This window comes from Cetorhinus maximus, chromosome 20 (genome assembly GCF_964194155.1).
Source record: "Cetorhinus maximus chromosome 20, sCetMax3.hap1.1, whole genome shotgun sequence".
NCBI lineage: Eukaryota > Metazoa > Chordata > Chondrichthyes > Lamniformes > Cetorhinidae > Cetorhinus > Cetorhinus maximus.
The window spans coordinates 20,347,439-20,362,360 of record NC_135898.1 but is presented as its reverse complement, the minus strand read 5'-3'; the positions used below and the strand labels follow the sequence as shown (position 1 = coordinate 20,362,360).

The window sequence follows — 14,922 nt, the reverse complement described above, 5'->3', positions numbered from 1 at the left end:
TCAAAGTGGTAAGCTTTCAGGAGGATGTTAAAGAAAAACAAGGGGAGAGGCAAAGCTAAGCAGAGAGAATTCCAAAACTTCGGGCCTTGGAAGGCGTACTGGCGATCGTGGAGTAATGGAAGTGGGGGGTGGTCAAGAGGCCAGCTTCAGAGGGTTGTGGGGCTGGAGAAGGTTAGGGAGACGGGAGAGGGAGGGAGACACCATGGAATAGAAAAGTGAAAATTACTCAACATGCCGGTAAGTATCTGTACACTGAACAGAGAGTTTCAGGTGGGTACAGTTCAAAACCGGGAAAAAATAAGATGGATAGACATTGTAATTTCATCAAAAAGGGGGGAACTTGATTGAAACATATAAGATCCCGAGGGGTCTTAACGGGATGGATGTGGAAAGGATGTTTCCTCTTGTGGGAGAATCTAGAACTAGTGGTCCCTGTTTAAAAATAAAGGGTTACCCACTTAAGACAGAGATGAGGAAAAAACTTTTCTCTCAGAGGGTCGTGAAACTTTGGAACTCTCTTCCTGAAAAGGTGGTGGAGGCAGAGTCGTTGAGTATTCTTAAGGCAGAGTATTTTTAAGACACATTCTTGATAAGCAATGGGGGTGAAAAATTATCGGGGGTAGGCAGGAGTGTGGTGTTGAGATTAAAATCAGATCAACCATGATCTTATTGAATTTCTGAGCAGGCTCAAGGGGCCGAGTGGCCTACTCCTGCTCCTAATTCGTATGTTTGTTTGAGAAATAAATATAAAAACACAGAAATAACCAAAAGAACAATGGGAGGAAACATCAGCTGAATGATATGACTGATCATCAATGGGAACAGTTTCTCCCTATCTGCTCTGCCTAAAATCCTCATGATTTTGAACACCTCTATCAAATCTCCTCACAACCTTCTCTAAGGAGAACAGCTAAGCAGCTTAAGAATTCTTTAAAATCTTTTCAGCACCCTATCTAAAGTCTTCACATCTTTCCCAAAGCACAATGCCCAGAATTCTCCAGCTGAGGCAGAACCAGCGTTTTCTTGAGTTCATCATAACTTCCTTGCTTTTGTATTAGCTGCATTGTTTTATAAAAACAGGATTTTGTTATGCTGCGTGGCTTGCAATATAGTTTTGTTAAACATATAATTGTATTGTTCACTGATAATAGGTAAAAGGAAATGCTTGGGTTACTATAGCATTCTTCAAGACCTCAAGACATCCCAAAGCCTTCAACATCCAATGAAGTGTAGTCACTGTTGCAATGCCAAGTAGATGGTTCAGTAATGATGGCTAAAGTACCTTCTCATGCATTTGTCTCAAGATTATAGTGCGTTTGAGTATGCTACTGCTTTCAGAAATGAATCTTCATTAACTCACATTTGAGAAGGAGTTGCCATGTCTGATTACTTAGGGAAGAATTTAATAAAAGTAGATTGCTCCGTTAAGCAACCAGAATAGGTTGACACCATTGACCCCAGCGTGGTGTTTCCCTGGTCTTGTAATGTACAAGAGGGCTGGTTCATCCTCATGGGGAGGGAATAGATGATGCGATATTCTGGAGTTTCATTTGATTTGTTTCAGGTCTGTAGAGAAAAATTAAAGCATTTTTTCTTGTGATTAAATAAGCAAGGTAGTGTCAATTTGGGTACAATCTATGTAAGGATTTAATGGGCTCATTTTGACATTGGATGATAGTGTAAAATGAGTGCTCCTGATTCAGCTGGTCATTACGCGTCACCCCCTGATTTTCATTTGATTCAAGCCTGACTGCACACTGAAGGGAAATGGATCTGTAAAGTGGTTAGATCCATGTACCCGAATGATCATCTTTAAACTGAATTCCACTGTAATTGTAAACGGAAATCTACAGTAATAAGCCAATTAATAATTCAGTTTAACAATTGATCATTTGTTTATCAGTCAATCTGATAAGCTTACTGTTGAAGTAAAAATGGAAAATGCTGGGAAATGTACAGGTCAGTCAGCTTCTTTAAAAGATATTACCGATGCTGCCTGACCTGTAGTATGTTCTCAGCGTTCTGTGGTTTTCTTTAAAATTTCAAACATTGACATTTTTTTCCCTTTGGCTATATTGTGAGAGCAGGGTCAATGGCGGCCTGCCTTTCCCATAGTTCGCAGCGAGTCAGAAAGCCCCTATGGATTATTGCGGGAGAATCGGCGCAGTCGCTCGGTGGCTGAGCAGCAAATTTGCTGGTCGGCGGGGATGTAGTCATTGCATTGCAATAGCGGTAAGGATATGGGATGGGGGAGGAGTGACTGGGTTCACCCCAATCGCGGGACAACACCCTCCAGCCCGGCCCTGACCAAACCTTAACCCGGGAAGCGGGGTCCAGAGCTTGCTGGGCTGAGCAGGGTCCTAGTGCCCGGCGAATCCCTACAATAATCCTCAGTGAGTGAATCGTAGAATAGTTGCAGAACAGAAGGTTGGTCATTCGGTCCGTCATTTCAGTGCTGGCTCTCTGCTGGAGCAGCTCACCTAATCCCCACCCCCTGTCTTTTTCCCTGCACTTTTTTTTCCCTTTCAGAGCATGATCCAATTCCCTTTTGAATGTCTGAGTTGAATCTGCCTCCACCACTCTCTCAGGCAGTGCATTCCATTTCCTTGCTACGTAAAAAAGTTTTCTCTCATGTCACCATTGCTTCTTTTGCCAAACTGTGTCCTCTGGTCCCTGATCTTTTCACCATTGGGGACAGTTTCTCCCTCTCTACTTTGTCCGGGCCCCTCATGATTTTGAACTCCTCTTTCAAATCTCCCAACCTTCTCCAAGAAGAACATTCCCAACTTCTCCAATCTATTCACCTGGATGAAGTTCCTCATCCCTGGAAATGTTCTTGTGAATCTTTTCTGCACCCTCTCGAATGCTTTCACATCCTTCCTAAAGTGTGGTGCCCAGAACTGGACACAGTATGCCAGTTGAGGCTGAACCAGTGTTTCACACAAGTTTATCATAACTTCCTTGCTTTTGTACTCTATGCCCCTATTTATAAAGTTCAAAATCCTGTATGCTTTATTAACCACTTTCTCAGCCTGCCCTGTGAGGTTATTTGGGACACCTCACCAACTGTAGATCACCCCATACCAGGGGGTAAGTTAGACTCTTTCAGAGAAAAAAAAGTCCGAATGAAAGGGACTTGTGGAAATATTCATTTGGAAATGCTGAGGTGGCATGAGTGACAATGCTTTGTTTTACAGCAACCAGCCTGTTTCTCGTGGCTGTGTCCATTTTAAAATTAACTGGAGCTTTAGCTGAAGTGTGGCTCTGCCTGAAACTGATCCATTTGACCTCGCCTGCCCTTTTAAACAGCCCCCCAAGGGCAATTGGAGGCTCAATTAATGAAAGACAGCTGTAGGTTGGCAGATGCTTGTAAATTGAATGCTTCAAGGCAGAAGTGAAATGATTTTCTCTTTCTTTCAAACACATTTCCTACAGGTTGACTTCTGCCAGTTGCCATGGAAATGCCTATAATCAGAGCCATTGTTAATAACTGGTGGAGGGATAAGGAGGAAAGTGGGAGTTTCTGTATTGAATGAAATGGGGAAAATGGATTGAATTCCATTCCTGATCCATATTCCCTTTCAATGCTTCATTAAGATTATCCTGGTGTTAAAGAGCACAGTGGAATATTATGCACACAAACATATATTTGTATGAGTTCCTTTGTATGTTAATTTAATATTCATCTCTCAGCATGTACTAGGATGGGCCAAATATGCTGTTGAAATTACACTGTGATATTTGAAATGGAATTTTAATTGAATCTGTCCTCTGGATTTGGGCGAGGCTGCCATTTACTACCCATCCCTAGTTGTCCTAGGAAGATGACAAAAGGATCTTTTGAACCACTGCAGCTCATTTGGCGATCGTGTTTCCAGAATGGGGCATCCATAGCCAGAGCTCCCTGGGTATCAAAGGAAATTGAGGTTAAAATAAAATGCAGAAAGGTGAGTCAGGTACAGAGTACAATCGAAAGCCAGGCAAACCACAGAGTGTGCTGGGGAAATTGCAAAAAGGATGTAAGAAGAGCAAAGAGGGCATAAGAGAAGAGATTATCAAGTGATAATAAGGGAACCTATAACATTTTTAATGAATGTCTGAAAAGCAAAAGGATAGTTAAAGAAATTGTAGCGTGATTTGGGCAGATAAACTCTCCTGGAGCCGGAGGGCAGTACCGAGGTACTGAATGAGTGCTTTGCACCTGTCTTCACAAAGGAGGAGGATGAAGTTAATGTCACAGTAAAGGAGCAGGTAGTAGAGGTAAAAAAATAGATGAAAAGGAGGCGTTTTGCTAAGAGTTTACATGTCGCCCAGTCCAGATTGCATGCACTCTAGAGTGCTGAGGGAAGCTCGGATCGATATGAAGACCTAGACTTGGGTATAGGAAATACAATTTAGAAGTTTGCCAATGTTGCAAAGCTTGGCGGTGTAGTTAAAAGTCTGTATGAGGGTAGGCTAAATATTTACAAATCTCTGGTTATGCCTCGATTGGAGAAGAGTGCACTTTTAGGAAGGATGTCAAGGCCTTGGAGAGGGTGCAGATGACACGTCGGAGAATCACAGAATTGTTACAGCACAGAAGGAGGCCATTTGGCCCGTCTTATCTGTGCTGGCCCCCTGCCGAAGCAGTTTACTGAGCGCCATTCCCTGCCTTTTCTGTAACCTTGCACATTTCTTCCTTTTCAGATAATAATCCAATTCCCTTTTAAATGCCTCAATTGAACCTGCCTCCACCACACTCTCAGACAGCGCACCCAGGTCCTAACCATTCGCTACGTGACCTGACAGGAGGATATGAAAGATGAGGGAGTTCAGTACTGCAGAGAGATTGGAGAACCTGGGAGAGAAGGTAAGGAGAGATTTAGAACCATAGAAAAGTTACAGCACAGAAGGAGGCCATTCGGCCCATCTTGTCCATGCCAGCCCGAGGACACCTAGGTGCCCTTTCTAATCCCACCTTCCTGCACCCGGCCCATAGCCCTGCAGCTTACAGCACTTAAGGTGCAGATCCAGGTACTTTTTAAAAGAGTTTAGAGTTTCTGCCTCTACACCAACTTGGGCAGCGAACTCCAGACACCCACTACCCTCTGCATAAAAAAGTTCTTCCTCATGTCCCCCCTACACCTTCTGCCACTTATCTTGAATCTATGTCCCCTGGCTCTAGAATTCTCCACCAAGGGAAACAATTTTATCCTGTCCACTCTATCTATTCCCCTTATAATTTTGTACACCTCAATCAAGTCACCTCTCAGCCTTCTTTGTTCTAAGGAAAATAACCCCAACCTATCCAATCTCTCCTCGTAGTTACACTTTTCTAACCCTGGCAACATTTTTGTAAACCTCCTCTGCACTCTCTCCAGAGCTATTACGTCCTTCCTGTAATCTGGTGACCAGAACTTATCACAATACTCCAGTTGTGGCCTCACCAGTGTTTTATACAATTCCAACATTATATCCTTACCTTTATATTCTATACCTCTGCCAATGAAGGTGAGCATTCCATATGCATTCCATATTCCATATTTAACAGAGGTGTTCAAAATATTGAAGGATTTTGATAGAACGAGTGATGAGAAACTGTTTCCTCTGGTCAATGGGTCAATACCAAGAGGTCACGGAATTTAAAATAATTGGCAAAAGAACTAGTGAGGGACAGGAGGAAGTTTTCTTCACACAGTGCGTTGTTAAGATCTCGATCATGCTGCCTGAGAGAGTGGTGGAATCAGATTCCATAATAAATTTCAAAAGGCATGTACTTGGCACGGACATGTACTTGAAGAAAGTTAATTTGCAGGGTTATTGGGAAAAAGATTAGGTTAGACAGTCCTTTCAAAGAGCCAGCACAAGAATGATGGGCCTAATGGCCTCCTTGTGTGCTATAAGATTCCAGGATTCTAATGCTAACAGATAAGATAAGCCCAAAGAGAATTTGGAATTATTATAATAGATCAGGGAGACCTCCAATGATGTTGCAAAGTTGTGATACGCAGTAACATTTATATAACCTTCAATTCACATTAGCTCCAAAATAATTCTCGACATATTCCACCTAATAAACCATTCCTTACGAAACATCATTTGCCATGAGTAGAGTCCTGCGTAATGTGATAATGTTGGGTATCACACCTGAAATTAGCAAGACTCACAAAGACACTTTGAACACTTTGCCCCTTGTCAGCAGTTTATAAGAGTGCCCCATCTTTTTCAGTCACTGCAATCCAGAGGAATTCTCTGCAAATGCTTGAGATATTTCTGACACAAGTTGAGAGACTGAACCAATGCAACTGACTGAAATCTTCTTCTGTTTTTGGCCATTCAGGCACCATGTCGAATTCAGAAATTCATGTCGACTCAGTGAAAGAGACTGACAGGCCAGGGTCAGTGCACATGTCGGTGCAGACTCGATGGGCCGAAGGGCCTCTTCTGCACTCTGTGATTCTGTGGATGTCTGAAACCACTGGCTATGTTCGCCATTCAGCTGCCATTCAGGAGCGGAGCCACTATTGCTGCTGTCTGTGCGGGAAGGGTTTCAATATCCCTTCCCATCTGGAGGTCCACCTGCGTGCCCACAGTGGGGAGCGGCCCTTTGAGTGCTCCGCTTGCAAAAAGGGATTCCGCACATCTGACCACCTGACCCAGCACAAGCAGATGCACACCGGGGAGAAACCGGTTGAGTGCAGTGAGTGTGAGAAGCGGTTTTACACATTGGGGCAGCTGACTGTCCATCGCCGCTCTCGCACTGGTGAGAAACCGTACGAGTGCGGTCTGTGTCAGAACATCTGGCCAGCTGACTGTAAACCAGCGGTTCCACTCCGGAGATAAGCGCTTTGAATGCACCATCTGCAAGAAACGCTTTTACACCCTGAGCCACGCGAACATGCACGAGCGATGCCACCCAGGGGAGAAACCGTCTGAGTGCAACATGTGTCATAAACACTTTTACACCTCGGGCCAGCTGATCAAACACCGCTGGTCACACACTGGGGAGAAACCCTTTGAGTGTACTGTGTGCAACAAACGCTTCTGCACGTCCAATGGCCTAATGAAGTACCGGCAATTGCACAGCGGTGTGAAACTGTTCCAGAGCACCGTGTATGGTAAAGGATTTGTTCACTTCACCCATCTTTCCAAGCATCAGCACACCCATCTGAAAGAGGAAGCATTCTGATCCAGTTTCCTTCCCCACCCTCTGCCTATATACAACCTCGGCATACCGCCTCATCACATTCTCCAGGCAATCACAGATAGAAATTATACTGTTTTCTGTGGAAGAAAGATTTGACAGAAAGTGGAGAAGTTTATGTACTTTATGCAGACAGAGGATCGTATAAAAATCTTGCATCCTATGCATGCTTTGGCTGTGGGGACATTCTTCATGGCAACGAGACCAATTAGAGTCACTTGCCAACCAATCAACACCCTTTTCCCATGCAGTATAAATCAGTGCTCCCTTTGAAATTTGGTATTCTTGTGTCTGTCCTAATGAGTGTTAGATGAAAAGTTCCCACTGTGTGTGTCTCTTTTTTTTCAGCAATACTAAAGCAGAAAATCTTAGTCAAGGAAATTGGGAATTTCCCAGTGACAAAGTAACAAGTGGGAATGAAAATTGTAAGTCACAAAGCTCAAGTGCTATCAGTCAAAAATGGACAGTCAGCAAACAGTTCTCTACTGTTCTACAAGGAGTAGAAAGGGAGCCAATATTTGTGAATCTGTGACGAAGCTGAAGACTTAATACTGGAAATAAGATTTACAGCATAACAATGATGCTACTAAGGAAAGAGAAAAGTGTACATGCCTCACTGGGTTTTTTTGTACGTTTGAAATGTTTCTGATGACTTTGGCCGTCCGAGACGTGTACCTGAGGCTTGAGTTGATGGTGCATCCAAGGACGCCACTCTGTCAGCTGAACAAGGGAGCTGATGAAGAACACACCAGTCTTACTAAAGCAGCTGCAGGATGCCTTACCTTCTGTGTCCACAGTGACAAGCTGGACTGAATCACATGGCAGGATTTCTCTGATTGAGAGTAAAACTGGCTATGCACATTGTGTGCCCAGGACTTGCTGTTTGTAACCAATCCCCGCCCCCCTGCCCACCCCCTCCATCTCCCTCCAGTGCCGTAATGGGAAGGTATGAATGGCGAAAGTCAGGACTGCTATGACCTTTTTCTTTGTGGAAAAATACCAAAATGTCATAAATATGAACTAAGTGGATTTTATCTCTAATAACTTTGACAAGAAAAGCAACATCCATAAACAGATACAAAGGACTGTCCTTTCCAGCTGGGGATATGGTCAGGGCCTGGGGATGTATTCCTGCCACTGTCACCTCCACCACCGCCATGGTCACAGCTCCCCACCCACCCACCTTCAATTGTCCAGTGGAGAGTTCTGGAGATACTCTGGAGTCAATACACTCTCCTCCATTGACTCTCCTTTCCCCACCAGGTGTTCCTCCCCCCCTTCTCCCAGAAACCTGTCAGGCCTCTCTCTCGTGTGGACTTGCTGATGGACTCTGAACGGAGAGGACTGGGCAAAGCATTTTCCACAATCAGTGCATTTGTACAGCCTCTCTCCAGTGTGTTCACCCTCATGAACTGTCAGAGATGATGTCTGAGTGTATATCTTTTCCCAGTTGTAGCACTGGCATAATTCCTTCCTGATGCAGATTTGCAGCTTTGGTGAGATGTGGCAAGTGGAGGAGTGTGAATCCTGCACTGTGCACGGTTTCTCCATCGCTTCGACCCGTGAAATGATCATTGGAATAATGAATATCCTGTTCAGTCTTTTGTACACCAGTTAGTCTCTCTGTAATCAGGCACACACACACCTCTTGCTAAGTCAATCACTGGATAGGGACCAAAGCAAAATACTGCAGATGCTAGAAATCTGAAATCAAATCAGAAATTGCTGGCCCTACTTGGCAGCTTCTTAGGCAGCTTCTGAGGAAAGTAAAGAGCTAATGCTTTTGTTAGAACTGGGGAAAGAGATTTAAGAGGTTTTAAACATTTACAGAGGCAAGAGAGGAAAGAACAATAGGGAAAATCTATGATTGGTGGCAGGTAGGAGAGATTCAGTGACAAAAGGGATGAATAAGGAGATGGTAAAGAAACAAAAGGTGGGTCTAGAGGAGGTGTGAATGGCAACAGCAGAATCATTACCAGCTGTTGTCTGGAAACACGGGAGCAGTGGTTATGGTCTGAAATTGCTGAACTCCGTGTTGAGTTCAAAAAGCAGTATCTAAGTGAAAGATGAGATTTGGAACAGTGTAGGAGGCTAAAGCCAAGAGGGCTCAGAGAAGGAGTGGGGCAGAGAATTGCAGTGATGGGTGACAGAAAGCGCAGGGCCACACCTGTGGACTGAACGGAGGTCTTCAGCAACGCGATCACCTGTGTTTGGGCTTGCCAGTGGAGAGGACACTGCATCGTGATCAGCGAATTCAGTATGCTAAATTGAACAGAGTACAAGTAAATCACTGTCTCACCTGAAAGGAGTGTTTGGGGGATGGTGTGAAGGGAGGAGGTGAAACAGAGTTTGGAACAGACCTAGTTATGGCTTGGCCGTCACTGAAACTTCACTAAAATGTGAAATGGTAGAAACACAACTACTTTCACAGCTCAAATCATGATAACTTAACACAGACCTTCTGTAACGCAGCCTATTTATACTGGCATAGTGCAATACAGTGAAAACACAAGCGTAGCACTGAAAGCAAAAGATAAATTAATCACTGCTTTACAATAACCCTGATAGCTGCGCTTTGTGCTGGGAGAGACTTATTGAGATGGCACAGTTGGTTTCTCAAAGGATGAAGTCAAACACAGATTCATCTTCATCTAAGTCTATCCTATCAATTTTGTATTTGCAAATAAAACTGAACACATGTTAAGCATTGACTTTTAACTTGAAGAAGCCTGACAAAATCTGGTCCGACACGAGAGGTGGGTTTTGGTGTTTAATTCCGGACAGGATGAGCTGCAAACAGAACATGTGAAATGTTGAGTTCGGTCGTTTAAAGTAAGGGGTACTTGGAGAACAGACCGCCTGCTGCCAGTGTTCTGCTTGACCCATTCCCCCAGCTTAACATTTGAAAGCATGGTGTTGCAGTACCCCCACTGACTGGGTGGTGGCGCTGGTATGGTCCTGCAGTACCCTCTCAGTGACTGGGGGTGGCACTGCAGGAGCTGGCTCAGATTCCACACTGGGTGATTCCCGGATCTTGCATAACTTCTTCACTTTTTGCATCGAGGCATACTCTGTTTATAAAGCCCAGGATCCTCTTAACCACTTCCTCAACCTGCCTTGCTAGCTTCAACAATTTGTCCACAGATACCCCCAGGTCCCTCTGCTCCTCCACGCTCTTTCGATTTTGGTCTTTCCTGCCAAAGTGAATCACTTTGTGCATCTCCGCATCAAACTTCATCTGTCACACGTCCGCCCAGTCCACCATCCTGTTAATGTCCTCTTGAAGTTCACCACTGTCCTCCTCATTGTTCACAATACTTCCATGTTTTGTGTCATCTCCAAATGATGAAATGAGGAACTGTGCTCCTCTCCGCAGATGCTGTCAGACCTGCTGAGTTTTTCCAGGTAGTTTTTTTGTTGTGATGAAATTGTGCCCTGTACACCCAAGTCTAGGCCATTAATATAGATCACGAAAAGCACTGGTCTTCACACTGACCCACGAGTTACCACACTGTTATACCCTCCTCCACCACTCTCTGTTTCAGCCAAGTTTCTTATCCAGCACTGCTACTTTCCCTTTTATTCCATGCGCTTCAACTTTGCTGCAAGTTCTGTTATGTGGCTCTCATTGGTTAAGAAGGGAGACTATTGGTCCCATTGTTCACCAAGCTCCTAGATGGCCTCTTGCCTTCACTGTACTGCTGTTGGCTTACTCCAGCAAGATCCAACCTATTGTAGGGTATAAAGGGATATGAAGTTGAGGCACAGGTCAACCATAATCTAACAAAATAGCAGAGCAGGCTCAAGGGGCTGAATGGCCTCCTCTTGTTCCTAATTCCAGTAAATACAGTCATCCCAACATTGTTTTAGATTTACTTTTCACTCATTTTCATCTGCATCCCCTGTTCATGCTTTGAAGTAATCACAGAATCACACAGTGCAGAAGAGGCCCTTCAGCCCATTGAGTCTGCACCGACACGTGAGAAACACCTGACCTACCTACCTAATCCCATTTACCAGCACTTGGCCCATAGCCTTGAATGTTATGACGTGCCAAGTGCTCATCCAGGTACTTTTTAAAGGATGTGAGGCAACCCGCCTCCACCACCCTCCCAGGCAGTGCATTCCAGACCGTCACCACCCTCTGGGTAAAAAGGTTTTTCCTCACATCCCCCCTAAACCTCCTGCCCCTCACCTTGAACTTATGTCCCCTCGTGACTGACCCTTCAACTAAGGGAAACAGCTGCTCCCTATCCACCCTGTCCATGCCCCTCATCATCTTGTACACCTCGATCAGGTCACCCCTCAGTCTTCTCTGCTCCAACGAAAACAACCCAGGTCTATCCAACCTCTCTTCATAATTCAGTATTCTGGGTTGATTTAGTGTGTCAATGAGATTTCCCCATCTTCTGTGTTCTACAGCTGAAATCTCACCAATATATCTTGGCAATGAATTGAACACAGTTCTCCATGTCAAAGAACAAGCACATCAATAAAGATGCAGACTCGTGGGCCCAGAGTGAAATGGCTGGATATACATTCTAGGTAGCGAATTCAGATGGAGTACAGCCCAGAGTTAAGGTAGTTATGGGCTGAATCTGGGACCCTAAAACCCAGTCCAAGGTTTACATCAACCTTTGGTGAATATTTCCAGACTAGAATGCTGCATTAAAAACGGCAGTTTTTGGTGTGGATAAAACCTTACAGTTGCTGTTTTTTGGAAATAAAATGTTCTGTTTATTATCACACTTGTAACAGGCTTTCAGTTCTTGAGAAATGATATTGTGGGGAGATAGTGGTAATGTCTCTGGACGAGTAATCCAGAGGCCCAGGCTAATGCTCTGGGGACATGGGTTCAAATCCCAACTGGTGGAATTTAAACTCAATTAATAAATCTGGAATATAAAGCTAGTCTCAGTAATAGTGACCATGAAACTATTATTGATTATTGTTAAAAACCCATCTGGGTCACTAATGCCCCTTTAGGGAGGGAAATCTGCTGTCCTTACCCGGGTCTGGCCTCTATGTGACTCCAGACCCACAGCAACGTGGTTGACTCTTAAATGCCCTCTGAAATGGCCGAGCAAGCCACTCAGTTGAAGGGCAATTAGGGATGGGTAACAAATGCTGACCTTGCCATTATGGAAGGAAACGGGAGAAGAGGGTAAGTCAGCCCATGCTGAGAAGGAGGAGGTAAGTCAGAAAGCGGTGAACAGCTATTGTCCAGATTGGGTCTGGCGTTAGTAAATTGGAGTTGGAGTGATACAATGATCCTGGATTTGAACACACTTGAGACAAGGAGAAGGCAGCCTTTCGGGACAATGTATTTGTAATTTAGGAGAGAGGAAATTAACTGAGTAAAGATTAATTTATAACGACCTTTGCAACTTTCAAGTCAAGGAAAGTAATCAGAAGTGACATTGCAGTGTGACAAGATCACTACAGAGCAATCGCGAGCCCTCAGCTGAATGATCCTTTACAGTCACCCCGCTGTTGTCCCTGCCGCACACAAGAAAGGCTGATTTCAAATGTTCCATTTCAATTCCTTGCGTTTTAAAGAATAATCCGCCCCATTGAGTGAAGCCAGCTGCAGGAGAAACAGTGCGGCGGGTCGCAGGCATTCGGGATAAGACTGCCATTGTCGGGAGCTGTGCAACGCTGCGCCTGGTTTGGACTGGGGCTGATGGACACTCGCAAGATTCAAAGCACAGCGAACATGCACAATGGCTGGTATACAGCACCCCGGAATAGATTACTCTCCTACCTTCTAAAATCAGCATTGAGAATCACTGGGGCTTGGGAACATGCAAGAGGATACAACTCAGGGAGGACATAATTATATAAAAACCTTGCTCGCTGCATGTGCTTTGTCCATTTCACTTCGGCAGCAAATTTCAGCTGGAAACACATCTTTCGATGTAAATTCAGTTTCAGACTTTGGGCCTTATTGGATGAGATTTGTTCTTGGAGATATGGGGCTGCATTTATTGCCCATCCCAGGTTGCCCTGGGAAGGTAGCGCTGGGTCCTCTCCTTAACTTGGAACACTCTCTTGTGATAGTGAATTTTGGGATTCTGACCTTGCGGCGGTGAAAGAGCAGTGATAGGTGTCCAATTCAGGATGGCAAAGGGGAAATCGGAGGTAATAAGAACAGAAAATGCTGGAAAAGCCCAGCAGGACTGGCAGCGTCATCGGCGAGAGAAACAGAGTTGGCGTTTCGAGACCGTGTGACTCTTCTTCATCTCACGGACTCGAAACGTTAACTCTGTTCCTCTCTCCGATGACGCTGCCAGTCCTGCTGATCTTTTCCAGCATTTTCTGTTTTTATTTCAGACTTCCAGCATCTGCAGTATTTTGCTTTTATTTTAGTGGGAGATTGGAGGTATTGGCATAACTATATCGCTGGTCTCGTCCTTTCCCCGTGGCAGGGGTCGTGGTCAGGATAATTTGTTAATTTGAGTCATTGGTATATGTGAGGAGAGAACAGTTGTAATTAAAGTAAGGAAGACTTGCACTAACATCCCAAAGCAATAACTAGATCATCCGTATTTTGTGATGTTGCTTGAAGGATACATATTAGCCGAACACTGGCGATAACTCCCCTACTTCTCTTCATAATAGTGCTTTGGGATCTTTTACAACCACCTGAGAGGGCAGATGGGCCCTCGCTTTAACATTTCCTCCAAAAAGCAGCACCTCCGGCAATGCAGCACTCCCTGGACCCTGCACTGACAGTGTCAGCCGAGATTTGAATACTCAAGCCTATGGAGTGGGACTTGAGCCCCCAAACTTTCTGATTCGAGAGCGCTCCCCACTGAGTCATGGCTGGCACCAGTGAGAAAAACATGGCTTATTTATTTTCTGGGAGCCATCAGAAAATCTCCCATGACTGTCCCTGAACACATGAGCCCCCCAGACACCTCAGTAAACTTGAGCTGCAAGGACTGGCTAGAGGAATAATGAGAGCAATGCATGAGATGGGCAAAATAATAACAACAGTAAAGCAGAAGGCAGAGGGAGGGAAGGCTGTGTTAAAAAGAATGAGTCAGGGAAAGGAGTGAGGCAAAAACAGCTAAGGAAACGTTGTGGAATGTTGTCCCAACAAGGACAGAGAATAACAGAAACAAAAAGTTGTTGGAACACCATGCAACCTCAGAGTTCAAATCTAAACCCAACCTCCTGACTCGTCTGACAACATCGAGCACAGGAGGAGGCCACTCGGTCCATCATGCCTGTGCATCTCAAGCCAGTGATACTAACAGACCTCGGTGTTCTGACTTAGGGCTATCACCAAAAGATCAGCTTCCCCCAGATCTGCTCTCAACATCTCGAATGTATCGAGAGAGCAATAAATATGAGATGGAGTCCCAGGCAAGCCATACGTATAGAATGACCTGCTTTTCACCTTTTTTTGTGCACTGTACATGTGCAGCAATGAACACTGAGACACATCGAGCCATAAGACGGCCGTGAGTGTGTGTGGACTCAGAGTGCAGGATCGCACAAGACTGAGAATCTCAGTTAGACACAGAAGTGAATGGTTTCCCTCCAGCCAGAGCCTGTGGAGGCTTTTTCAGCAGTGCAGCCCCAGGAGTGAGGTTGCTCCATTGCAGAGGAAGCAGCATTGGTAAGGCCTGCATCTCCTTTCTGAGCTGTGATTTTTGCAAGCTGTGTAACAGGTTCAGTGCCGCCAGTCCACGATCTTCAGCTCCCGGCACATGACCTCGCTTATGGAACAA

At 44.9% G+C, this 14,922-nt stretch overlaps 1 protein-coding gene across 1 annotated transcript in view; it reads right to left on the bottom strand.

Moving 5' to 3' along the window:
- ikbkb (inhibitor of nuclear factor kappa B kinase subunit beta) overlaps nucleotides 1-14,922 on the bottom strand; it is a 505,718-nt gene that overhangs the window by 469,620 nt on the left and 21,176 nt on the right. The window lies entirely within an intron of this gene.